Source organism: Acinonyx jubatus, chromosome C1 (genome assembly GCF_027475565.1).
Source record: "Acinonyx jubatus isolate Ajub_Pintada_27869175 chromosome C1, VMU_Ajub_asm_v1.0, whole genome shotgun sequence".
Taxonomy (NCBI): domain Eukaryota; kingdom Metazoa; phylum Chordata; class Mammalia; order Carnivora; family Felidae; genus Acinonyx; species Acinonyx jubatus.
This window is the reverse complement of record NC_069381.1, coordinates 50,281,064-50,294,214: the sequence shown is the minus strand read 5'-3', so window position 1 is coordinate 50,294,214 and position 13,151 is coordinate 50,281,064. Positions and strand designations below refer to the sequence as shown.

The 13,151-nt window shown below is 44.3% G+C and overlaps 1 long non-coding RNA gene across 1 annotated transcript in view; it reads left to right on the top strand.

Moving 5' to 3' along the window:
- Window positions 1-8,079, top strand: part of LOC128313880 (uncharacterized) — a 36,910-nt gene extending 28,831 nt beyond the window's left edge. Inside the window, exon 3 of the long non-coding RNA XR_008294924.1 lies at window positions 7,553-8,079. This is a non-coding gene — a long non-coding RNA (uncharacterized LOC128313880). The remainder of the gene's footprint in view (window positions 1-7,552) is intronic.
- The last annotated feature ends 5,072 nt before the right edge of the window (window positions 8,080-13,151 follow it).

Below are 13,151 nucleotides of genomic sequence, written 5' to 3'. Positions count from 1 at the left end.
ACTAGAATATAGACTACAAGGACAAGAATCTTACCTTTCTTGTTCACTGATTTACCTACTGTACCTCGACGGATGGCAAGTATGTATTCAGCTCTCCTGGGAAATGAGGAAGGGAGCAGACTTGCCCAATGAGACTGGTGGTACTCACAGTGCAGCTAACCATTGACGGTCTCCAGAATGAAGGGGCGGGGGGACCAGGAGTTCAGGGAGCTGTACTGAGTTGGAGACTCTGGGGTCCCGGGTGGATGTGCTCCCCAGGCATGACTTACAAGATTCAGATGGAGGTTGACCCAATCAAGGTTATATAGCTAATAAGCAGTGAAGTCTCGATATCCAGCACTGCCCCCTATATGTGTGTGGGATACTGGAAAAGCACTGTTAACCTCAAAATAAAGATCCACAATGAGAGGCAGAGGGATGTTTACGTGGGACCAAAGAATTGCAATTCCGGGAGCAGAGACTCGAGGTAAATGTGCAGATAGTGTCCTGATTGTAGGGTGAAAGCAAGGGAGGGGGAAGGGAGCAATACCCTAATTGAAGAAAAGAAAAACAAGGTGTTTTTGTTTTTTTTTTTAATGGGTGTTTTGGGGCGCCTGGGTGGCTCGTTCGGTTAAGTGTCCGACTTCAGCTCAGGTCATGATCTCACAGTCCGTGAGTTCAAGCCCCGCATCGGGCTCTGTGCTGACAGCTCAGAGCCCGGAGCCTGTTTCAGATTCTGTGTCTCCCTCTCTCTCTGCCCCTCCCCTGTTCATGCTCTGTCTCTCTCTGTCTCAAAATAAATAAATGTTAAAAAAAAATTTTTTTTTAATGGGTGTTTTAACAGCTAAGCTACTCTGGGTTATACATTGACTATAGATTCTATCTTCAGAAAGTCCACAACCATCAGGCTTGTGATCAGGACGTTTGTCCTGCTAAGTTCTCAGACAATTGCTTCAAATAATTGCTATACTGCCCAGTCCAGAGGTTTTGGCCCAGTTACACCAAAGGCAGGTGTGCTATCTCTCTCCGTATTTCTTTTTTTATTTAAGTTTATTTATTTTGAGAGAAAGAGAGAGAGAATGAGTAGGGAGGGGCAGATAGAGAGGGAGAGACAGAGAATCCCAAGCAGGCTCCGAACTGTCCATGCAGAGCCCAATGAGGGGCTCGAACTCACAAATCTTGAGATCCTGACCTGAGCCAAAACTCAGTCGGATGGTTAACTGACTGAGCCATCCAGGCACCCTTCCATATTTTTAAATGGCTCCAGTCATGTCAATTTTTCACAGTATGTAGTCTTTTTAAAAAACTCCTTCTGCCTCTCTGGCATTATTAATAAAATCACTCAAATGGAAAAAATTAAAATCAAATAGCACAATCAAGTGTTTGAATGTAAGTTGCAGTTTAGGTCAAATACATGAGCTGGAGTAGCATGCTGAGTGACAGGGTAGGGATGCGGTCAGCCGTATTCTGAATGATGGAAACCAGACCAGACAAATGGCCTTGTTTCTTTAACAAATAAATATCAAGGGGAAACGAAAGGCAGGTTGGGGGGCAAAGATTAAATGTCAATCTTTAAATCATTAAAAGAAACTTAAACAACATATTATAAGGAAGAAAAATTCTTCCTCTGCCCTTCAAGCTCTTCGAGCTAGACTGAGAATTCAGTTTGCATGAGACAGGTCAACAGGAGAAAGTGCCAGTTTATTACGTGTGTACAGAGGCCCAATAATGAAATGAGACCTAAGAAATGACCCACGCAGGCAGAGTTTGTACTTTTTAGACACAGAGACAATTAATTTGTGAGGAATTGGTGGGATAAAGAAAGGGGATGCTTGGGAGCTTTAATGTGTAAAGGCTTTTTTTGTTTTGTGTGTGTGTTTTGTTTTTTAGGTTCCAGGCCAATATAGGGCTTGAACTCCTGACCCTGAGATCAAGTGTTGCATGCTCTACCCACCCAGCCAGCCACACCCCCCTCAGTTAGTAAGGATTTCAAGTGGGATCTGGGCTCACATAGATGAGGGAAAAAGTAACAAGTTTTGTTTCTAAGCTCTGGTAGCTTTAAAGTTCTTGGTGGGGGTGGGGAGGACGCACTTGGGTGGCTCAGCCGGTTAAGCGTCTGACCTGGGTTCAGGTCACGATCTCTGGGCTTGTGAGTTCCAGCCCAGAGTCAGGCTCTGAGCCTGGAGCCTGCTTCAGGTTCTGTGTCTCCCTTTCTCTCTCTTGCCCCTTCCCCGCTCATGCTCTTTCTCTCTCAATAACAAATAAACATCAAATAAAGAGAAATATTTTTAACTTAAAGTTCTTAGGGGATAAGGATGTCTTTTTACTTCTTAGTAAAGGGAGAGTACCTTTCATTGTGGAGATTTGTTTCCTGCTTTCGGCGGGACCGAGGCGCGAGTCCGTGTTCTGTCATAGTGGCCCGTTTGGGTGGCCTGCCCGTGGCCCTACAATACCGATTGCATTAACTGAATGCCGCTTGTGTGGAGCTTGTTAGGATCCTGGCTCCAGTAATTTGAAGAGTACACAAAACAGGAGACAAAAAAGGAAACCCTGAACACTGTATACTTGATATTAAGAGATTAACTGCCACTTGCATTAAGCATAATAAAGGGACTGTGATTAGGTGTTGAAAGGAGTAAAACCTCCCAGCCCTGTGTGCTGGCAGTTTTGGGGGGGAAATATTTGAGCCTTGAGCCCTGGGTTTAATGGGCCAATCAAGGCCTATTTATTGTAAAGGTGGAGTTGCTGTTGGTTGCCCTAGAGGACATGGTTGCCAGCTGGAGGCTGCTGCCTCTGGGGTTTTCAGGGACCTTCCAGAGGGCACGTGGGCTTGAATAGTTGGGGGTTTTTTATGGTAACTACTTTATTTGGGGCACCTGGGTGGCCCAGTCAGTTAAGCATCGGACTCTTGATTTGGCTCAGGTCATGATCTCAAGGTTCGTGGGTTTGAGCCCCATGTTGGGCTCTGTGCTGCTCCCAGGGCAGAGGCCGCTTGAGATTCTCTCCCTCTCTCTCTGCCCCCCTCCTGCTCTCTCTCAAAATAAATAAACTTTTAAAAAATGTATATTGCTTTATTTATTCTGTCCAGTAATATTTGAGAACACTAACAATATTAATGGAACTTAATCTGAGAGAAGTTCAACTTACATTTTGTTTTACATCTCAATACATTTCAATAAGAGAGACAGCCAAAATAATTATGACCAAAATTACCATGTCAAACACTTATGAATGCTTAGCGTTACTATGTCTACATTCAGTTTTTGGTGGAAAACTCCTTGGCTGTAAGAAAGAACATTTGGTGCACTCCACTGACTGGAATATTTCCTAATATTTCCAATATTCCAGGAAGTTGGATGGCTTCCTCTTGGCATTTCTTTTATGATTGTATGAATGGAGTTGAGTGGAGAGGTGCTCAGCATGTTAATCCTAAAAACAAGCACACAGCTGATTGCTATAGTTATGAGGAGACACACAGGAAATGCAGCTGCCTAGCATTTTTGAGGCCAAGAGATTAAGCGTAAGAAGTTTAGCTGAGGGCCGCCTGGGTGGCTAAGTAGGCTAAGCGTCCAACTCTTGGTTTCATCTCAGGCCACGATCTCACAGCGTGTGAGTTCGGGTCCCTCATCAGGCTCCGCACTGACAGCATGGAGCCTGCTTGGGATTCTCTGTCTCCCTCTCTCAGTTCCTTCCCCACATGCTATCTCGCTGTCTCTCAAAATAAATAAATAAACACTAAAAAAAAAAAAAAAAAAGTTCAACCTAGCTTCAGGAATTAAAGACCATGCCAGAAATAGTATGAAACCCAAGTGGGGGGGGGCGGTTAAGAAAACCTCCAGACATGTACAAATCACTCTTACTGGCAATGGTGGCAGTGAATTTTCCACCATTTCCCCTGTGATTTTGGACAGTCTCAGGGCTGGGCCCTCTGCACAAGTGCCCACCTGATAGCTGCAGGCAGGTGAGGGAAGGCCACGGCATCGGGGTCACCTGACCCACACTTTGTGGTGTGCCTGAATAATTTCTTTTTTTAATTCTTTTTTTTATTTATGTTTGAGAGAGACGGAGACCTGTGAGCAGGGTAGGGGCGGAGAGAGAGGATCCCAAGCAGGCTCTGAGCTGTCAGCACAGAGCTCCAGGCAGGGCTCGAACTCACTAAACCATGAAATCATGACCTGAGCTGAGATCAAGAGTCGGATGCTTAACTGACTAAGTCACCCAGGTGCCCGACGCCTGAATAGTTTTAAGACAAACTACTCAGGAGGTTTGGGAAAATAGGGTGAGTTTTTTACTGGGCTCCTTGCCTGACACCAGTTCATCTGGAGTCTGCCCAGCTCTTTAGACTTGACCTGCCTGTCAGGTTAGAAGATTTTGCCTGGTTCTAGTTGGATTACCAAGCTGACACCCTGCCACCTGCCAGGACAACCCTAAACCTGAAAGGAAAGGTGTTCTTGGACCTGTAGCAGAATGCTGAAGGAAACCAGCCTGGAGTTCTCTGGCTGAAACACAGCCCTGACATTTATTCTGCTTGGAATGCCTTTCCTCACCAAATTCTACCCTCCTTTCTAGGTCAATCAACTCATTTGTCAAAAAAGTTTTAGGTTTATTTATTTTGAGAGAGAGAGAGAGAGAGAGCATGGGGGAGAGCCAGAGGGAGAGGAAGAGAGAGAATCCCAAGCAGGCTTCATGCTGTTAGCCTGGAGCCCAATGCAGGGCTTAAGCCTAAACCAAGAGTCAGACGCTCAACCAACTGAGCCACCTAGACGCCCCTCATTTGTCAAATATTTATTGTGTATGTGCTATGTGCCAAGCACTGCTCTAACAAAGTTTTGCTTTGATGACACTTCCTCTAAGAAGTACCTTATTGGACTCCATAGCGTCAGTTAGGATCTGAGTCCCAGCATCCTGGGACTTGTGCTATTCAGCCACTCATCACTGTGCACAGTCATTGTGTTCTTGGAATGCAGTAATGCTCACTCAGAAGAGCTGGTTCCAGGTTCGGGCTGTTGGGTTAAGACGACCACTCTACCAGCTGTGTGATTTCAAGTAAGTTGGTTACCCTCTCTGAGCTACTTTTTAAGAATCTACCAAGTAGGCAAAATAATACCTATTTCATGGTGTTGGGAGAATTTGAGATAATTCACTTAAAGTACCTTTCCCAGTGCTTAGAATTCAGTAATACATGCACATTGCAACAAGTCTGTTAAATACAAGAAAGTATAGGGAAGCCAAGATACCTCCAACAACCTGTGTACATTCTTTCAGATTTTTCTACACATGCATGTACTTACATAAAATATGAACCTCTTACATCAGTGACCTTACCTTGTTTGGGGATTTTGATGAGATTTGAGTTAAATATAAAAAAGCAATTGGGGAAGAATTATGCATAATTGAAGCTCTCCAGCAATGAAGATGAGATCTCATCAGGCAATTTACTTAACCTCTTTATGCCTCTGTTTCCCGTAAAACTAGAAATACTATGGTACCTACCTCACAGGTTGTGGATTAAATGGAGTAAGACATGATGGGGCACCTGGGTGGCTGAGTCGGTTATGTCTCCGACTTCGGCTCAGGTTATGAAATTGCAGTTCGTGGATTTGAAGCCAGAGTTGGGCTCTGTGCTGACAGGTCAGAGCCTGGAGCCTGCTTCGGATTTTGTGTCTCCCTTTCTCTCTGCCCCTTCCCTGCTCACACTCTGTCTCTGTCTCTCTCTCAAATAAATAAACATTAAAAAAATGGAGTGAAACATGCAGAAGTTTTTAGAATAGTGCCTCAGGCATGGTAAGCCTCAAATGTTTGCTATTAATGTTGTTAATTTCATCATTTGTTTAAATGCTTGGCAGGTTCCCCGCCCCCCCCAGCCCCAAATAAGTCCTACGTATTTTTTTGTTAACGTTTTTTCTGGGTAATAATTATTGTCATTGCAATTGTGAATGTATTTCCCCCCAAGTCTCTTGTTGATATGTGGGAGAGGGGTGGCTGATATCCTACTGCTAATAGCTCATGGCGTAGCATCTGTTGGGATAGCTAGATCTTCTAAACAGATTAATTTTAACATAACGTGTTAATTGAAAAGATAAAGCCAAGCAGTGAGTTCTAGGAATGGTAGAGAAGGCTCGGCCAAACTTGCAGGGGAAGGTCTGCACAAGGTTTGTTGGAAGCTGTGATAGGGGACTGCGTCTTGAAGGATAAGGCATTTTGCACATCTTGAGGGTGCTGGAGGGTGCTGGGTTCCCATAACTGCTTGCCTCTTCCTCAGTGGAGGTGCCAAGGTGGGAGGCTCTGCCCCCAGCTCCCACTGATGCTAGGACTCCAAAAGAAGAGAGCTGGCGAAGTGGAATCAATAGCCTAGGGTGTCTGTTATGTCTGTCTCTACATACCCTGGAACTAGAGACCCTCTCCCTTTCCTTTTCCTAAATTTGTTCTAAATTCCACAGTGACCACCCTATTCTGGCCCTGACTTTGTAGCCAAAAAACCCCCAAGGGATTGGTTACAGCTCTCCTTTAGGGTGTAGTACTATTCTCACACACATCTCCTAATCTAATCTTTCTTTGGCGAAGAGTGGTTTCTATGGAGACAGGATACCTAATCCTACCTGTTATTAAAGATTCTAGTTTCTTGTTTCTCATCACAATTTCAGGGTGGGGATACCCCTCTGGCTTTCTGTAATGAGAGCAAAATATTTCTTCCGAACAAGATTTCCCTCTAACGGCGTATGAATCGGGTAAATGGGAAACCCGCGCCATCTTCTGGCCACGAGTGGGAGTACCTTTCTTAAGACCCATTGTTCTTTAATATGAAATGCAGGTTTTTCTCTTCTTTCCTAGTTGCTAAATCGGACGTTCTGCGAACTTCAGCGTGTGTTCAGCGAAGGCTCACCTGAGCTAGGTTAATGCAGATTCTGATTCCTAAGTGTGCATCTGCCTGTACCAGGATTCTGACGTAAACTGTTCCGGGATCACACACTCTCAGAAACAGTAACAATGATGGGAGGAAGGCCAAAATGTGAAACGAATAACGGTTTTTAAACATTGTTTTCTAATTAAAAAATAAAACACTTCTGAGGCGCCCGACTGGCTCAGGCTGTAAACCATGTGACTCGATCTCGGGGTTGTGAGTTCAAGCCCCACACTGTGTGTAGAGCTTACTTAAAATCTTAAAAAAAAAAAAAAAAAAAGAGAGGTACCTAGGTGGCTCAGTTGATTGAGTGTCTGACTCTTGGTTTTGGCTCAGGTCATGATCCCAGGGTCGCGGGAACAAGCCCTGAGTTGGGTTCTGTGCTGAGCGTGGAGTCTGCTTAAGATATTCTCTCTCTCTCTCTCTCTCTCTCTCAGGGTGTCTGGGTGACTCAGTCAAGCGTTAGACTTTGACTCAGGTCATGATCTCACGGTTCATGGGTTTGTGCCCCATGTCAGGCTCTGTGCTGCCAGCTCAGAGCCTGCAGCCTGCTTCAAATTCTGTGTCTCCCTCTCTGCCCCTCTCCCTGCTCGTGCTCTTTCTCTCTCAAAAATAAATAAACATTTAATTAACAACAACAACAAATAAGATTTCTCTCTCTCTCTCTTTCAGGTGTCTAGGTACCTCAGTCAGTTCAAGCGTCCGACTCTCGAGTTCAGCTCAGGTCATGATCTGACAGCGTGAGATTGAGCCCTGTGTCCGGCTTTGCACTGACAGCACAGAGCCTGCTTGGGATTTTCTCTCTCTGTCTCTATCTGCCCCTCCCCTGCTCATGCTTGCTCTCTCTCTCAAAATAAATAAACTTAAAAAAAAAAAAGAAAATTAAAATCACATATAATCCCAAGAAAAGCACCATTTTATAATCTTTTTTTCCTTTTTTTTTTCAGTTTTGTGTCTGCGGTGCAAAATTTTCTTTGAAAATATGCATCATTGGGGCGCCTGGGTGGCTTGGTCGGTTAAGCGTCCGACTTCGGTCGGGTCATGATCTCGCGGTCCCTGAGTTCGAGCCCCGCGTCGGGCTCTGTGCTGACCGCTCAGAGCCTGGAGCCTGTTTCAGATTCTGTGTCTCCCTCTCTCTCTGCTCCTCCCCTGTTCATGCTCTGTCTCCCTCTGTCTCAAAAATAAATAAACGTTAAAAAAAAAAAAAAGAAAATATGCATCATTTTCCTTTGGGTGGCTGTAAGCCATGTGGTATCTAACCTTGCCCATGGTTACTGGTGGACCTCTGGGTCATTTTAACTTTGTAAATAATAGTATAGTATTGGTATGACCATCCATTTACATTAATCTTTGCATATGATTTTTATTCTTTCCTTAGGGTATAATGGGAATGACTCTGGTACAGATTGATTCTTGATAATATTGCCAGTTCATTGTATCTTCTTTCAGTACATTAGCAAGAACTTCCAAAGCATGGAATTGCATAGATGAAAGGAATCAATTCTTCTACAAACATAATAGTCTCCAATTCGAGTAAGAGACTATCCTTCCAAATGTTTAATGGAATTTTACAAACCATGAAGTATTTCCTCTCTAGGTACACTTTCTTCTGTTCTTTGTTTCCCTTTCTCCTTTTCCTCCAAGCTAAAAAACAAGTTTGGATTTTGGTGATTTGTTATTCACTATTAGCCTAATTTTAATAAAGGGGTTGGAATAACAGGAGAGTATGAGGAGAAAAAATAATATACATTTTTTCGTGATGAAATATGTAATATACCAAGTTCAGTCCAACCTTATTGAGTGCTAACTTGGTCAGGCACTATGTTAAGCCTCATGGGATGAAGTAAGTGGTGATCTAATTCATGACCTAGAGAGGGACATAGGCATGAAAATAATTATAAAAAGTGATGGATGCACTCATAAAATGAGGCTTAAAGTATAGATATAGTAATAATAGGTAATTCACTTAACTTTCCTATGTTATGTGATCCTATGAAGTTGGTTAGGTATTAGTCTTATCATCATCATTCCCATTTTACAGATGGGAATACTAAGGCACAGAGTAACTCACCTAAAGTCCTAAGAGCCCGATTTGAACCTAGGTGTTCCTGCTCCAGAGTCCATGCACATAACCACTAAACAATCATGTCTTTCTGTGATACCAAGCAGGGAAGGATTATAGCTCTCGAGGATCAAGAAGGATTTTTTAAAAATTAAAACTTACAACTAGTGTTAATTGAGCATCTATTAAATGGCAAGCAGTGGGCAAGGAGTTGGATATACAGGAGTGAAAAAGATAGTCACAGCCCATGCCTTCATTAAGCTTCCAATCTAGTAGAGGAGCCATACAGCAAAAAATAAAAACAAATGAATACATAATTATATACTTTACATATATATATTATATATAAATATTTATACTTATATAAATATTTATATATAATATATATACTTATACTTTATATAAATAAATATATATATATATATATTTAAGATACACAATAAAATGATAAGACTTCCCCAGAGTAAGGGACCTGGAAGGGAGCCCCTGGTAGGGGAAACACTTAAGGACTGAAATCCATGCCCCAGGCCCCAAACCTAAACATCTCTAACTTACTACTCAGTGTCCAAGGGCCAGGCAAACGGAAGCAGTCTGGGTCATGGAAAAGCGGGGATTTCAAGGCAGTGGAACGTGGTCATAGGACCAAAACACCAACAGCTAGCTACAAGGATGATGTTTACCTTCCTGTACTGTTAACAACCTGGCCTGGTGGGAGCACCAACATTCTGAGCCTTTGCCCGCTTTGGAGGTCACACAAGCTTTGGCTGCAGCCCGGACTCCTCTGCCAGCCCTCACTTCTCCATCTGGTTTCTGGAAGACATCGGGAAGACTCAGCTAAATGAACATTTTGTTTTCCCCTTGCTGGCTCAGCCTGGGATTGCCGAGACCAGGGACTCGCAACGTCTCTCGTGCGCCCCCGCGCGGCCATCTGCGAACTTGCAGGCTGCCGCTGCCTGCGGAGCGGCTGCCCCGAGTCCAAAGGGAGCAAGTTTGGCGCAGGTGGCTGGGGTTTTCATTTCTAGCCTCTCCTGGTGGAAGGGAATCAACCTGCTGTTGCAGCACGTGGCCTGTCTTCATAAGCGTGCAGCAAACCAAACACCTGGCAAATCTCCCTGGTTAGAATCCTCTTATGGCGGCAGAAAACCAGTGATCAAAGGAGGGTTTGAAAGAGGGAGTAATTATGTTTCCGTTATGGACATGAAACTCCAAGGCTGGGGAGAGAAGTCCTAGTGGTGTTTCCAGCGAGCCCTTGAGCTCTGGCTCAGATCCTTAAGCCATATTTTATTGATGCAGCTTTGCCTTCTCAAACGATCACAAATAATGGCTTCATGAAGCCTGCTCTGTGGCTGAGGGGCTTTCAGGTAAGGAAATCATCTGCTCACTAGTCCGACGCTAAGGGGAATGAGATGCAGGTAGGCGCTGGTGTGGTCCTCTAATCCCCCAAGGAAACAGGGACGCCACTCCCACCCTTATGCAATGGCCCGAAACAAGTGTGTTGTGGCCTTCCCATTCCTGAAAACAACACGTTTTCAGTTTAATTCATGAGTCAGAACGGGGCTATCTGGCCTGCATTCTATTTGACAGCCAGAAAAGGAAGTCTGTCTGAGAGCAGATGGGGAAGTGGTTTACAGAGATGATGCAAAGCCTGCCTGCACCCGTTGTGTGATGCTGAGCAGGTTTCTAACTTACCTGGTTCTTAGTTTCCCCTTCTGTAAACAATAGGGACAATAATACCGATCCTGAAGTATTGTGAAGATTCATTAAGTTCCCTACCTGCCTCCCCCTCCCTTTTTTTCGTTATGCAAAATTTCAAACATACAGCAAAGTTGAGAATTTAACAGAGAACATCCACCAACAAGATTCTGTCATTAACACTTTATAAGACTTGTTTTACAACACCCCCTATCCATCCTTTAAAAAAAGTATTTCAAAGTAAATTGCGGAGTGATTTGTAAAATAAATTGTATTTGGGGCACCTGACCTAGTCAATCTGAAGAGCATGTGATGCTTGATCTCGGGGTCATGAGTTCGAGCCCCACATTGGGTGTAGAGATTACTAAAAAAATAAACTTAAGCAAAAAAATTGTATTTGGCACTGTGCCTGGCCACATATTTTAATTCAATAAATATTTGAATAGTTATTCTGTGCCAGGAACTAGGCTAGGTGCTGGGGATACAAAAGTGAGAAAGACATTGTTTTTGTCCTTAAGATATTCAGAATTTGGAGCAAACCAGAGGCAAGTTAACAGATACCTCTTCTCCCACCATCTAGTTAACATTGTAAGAGAAGCTCAGGGTGTCCAGAAGCCGTGGAGAGAGACTTCTCGGGGTCTGTGGAGTCAGAAAGCTTCCCTGAAGAAGTGGCATTTAAATGGGTACTTTCAGGGCGCCTGGGTGGCTCGGTCGGTTGTGCGTCTGACTTCGGCTCAGGTCATGATCTCACGATCCGTGAGTTCGAGCCCCTCGTCGGGCTCTGGGCTGATGGCTCAGAGCCTGGAACCTGCTTCCGATTCTGTGTCTCCCTCTCTCTCTGCCCCTCCCCTGTTCATGCTCTGTCTCTCTCTGTCACAAAAATCAATAAACGTTAAAAAAAAAATTAAAAAAAAAATAAATGGGTCCTTTCTTATAGTCCATGAATGCTGCTATATACGTGGTGTGCACATAACTAGCTTTACTCTATACCCCAGGGGAGGTAAGCCAACACTAGAGGTGCACCCCAATCAAGAATCTATGTCCAAAGATGGATAATTGGCAATTGAAAGACCATATGCTCCTGGGATGGCTTTAACTTTCATCAAAAATGAAAGGGTGCATTAATTACCTTATGGGTGATTTTTAAATGCATGAAATCAATGTGTTTGAAATCTGTTGTTGGTAGAAAGATGAAAGAGGCACTCCTCCCCCTTTGCTTCAATAGGGTCTAATGATCTAAAGACCAACACCTTCAGGGGATCCTGCTAGGTCTGGAACAATCAGCTCTGCCTTCCCCCTCCCACCTCCAGCCCGCCCCCTCAGGAAGCATTATTTATCTGATGGGACAGAAAGTCTGAATGTTGTAGCAGTTGCCTTGGGAGTGGAACTTTTTAAACCAGGTGTTTGTGGAAGGACCTAAAACAATTGCTCTTAACTCTGGCCACATGTTAGAATCCCCTGGGGAACTTAAAAAAAAAATCCTAGAGTCTCACCTTCCCTCCCTGAAGTCCCCATTTAATTGGTCTGGGGTGTGGCCTAAGCTTTGGGGATTTAAAAAAGCCTCAGGTGATTTTAACGTGCAGCCAAGGTAGTGGCCTAAAAAGACACATTGGGCAGCTCGCTGAGCTTTATGGACAGGTGGGGGCTGTGTGTTGTGCTGCGAACACATGTTTATATAGGCGGCTGACGACTTGCTCTGGATCCAACACAGCTCAGCAAGGCAGTGAGGGAGGAGGCCTGTATTCCTGTCTGCCTTTAACTTGTCGGAGGCCACTGGTATCTATCAAAAGAGCTTGGCGATTGTAGGGGCGCCTGGGTGGCTCGGTTGGTTAAGCATCTGACTCTTGGATTCAGCACAAGTCATGATCTCATGTTTCTTGAGTTCGAGCCCGCATCGGGCTCTGCGCTGATAGGGCGGAGCCTGCTTGGGATTCTCTCTCTCCCTCTCTCTGCCACTACCCTGCTGGCGCTGTCTCTGTCAAAATAAATAAATAAGTAAACTTAAAAAAAAAAAAAAAAAAACTTGGTGATTGTAAATGACCACAGATAGGAAGGAAAAGGGAGAGTGCTCTAACCCTGTGACTCTCTAACTTCTCTATGTATCCGAATCACCCGGAGAGCCTGTTAAAACATAGATTTCTGGGGCGCCTGGGTGGCTCAGTTGGTTAAGCCCAACTCTTGATTTCAGCTCAGGTCATGATCTCCCAGTTCCTGAGATGGAGCCCTGTGTTGGGCTCCGCCCTGACAGCATGGAGCCTGCTTGGGATTCTCTGTCTCCCTGTCTCCCTGCCTCTCCCCTGCTTGTTCTCTCTCTTGAAATAAAGAAAGAAACTTTAAAAAACAAGAAACACAGATTTCTGGGTCCTGCCCCCAAGATTGCAATTGCTTTGGTCTAGGGCTGAGCATACATTTGCATTTCTCCTGGATGATGTTGCTGGATGTTGCTGAAGCTGGTCTGATTACACCTGGAACAGCATTTCATCTGTGTTAATGAACAATCTGGGCAAATTCCTAGGG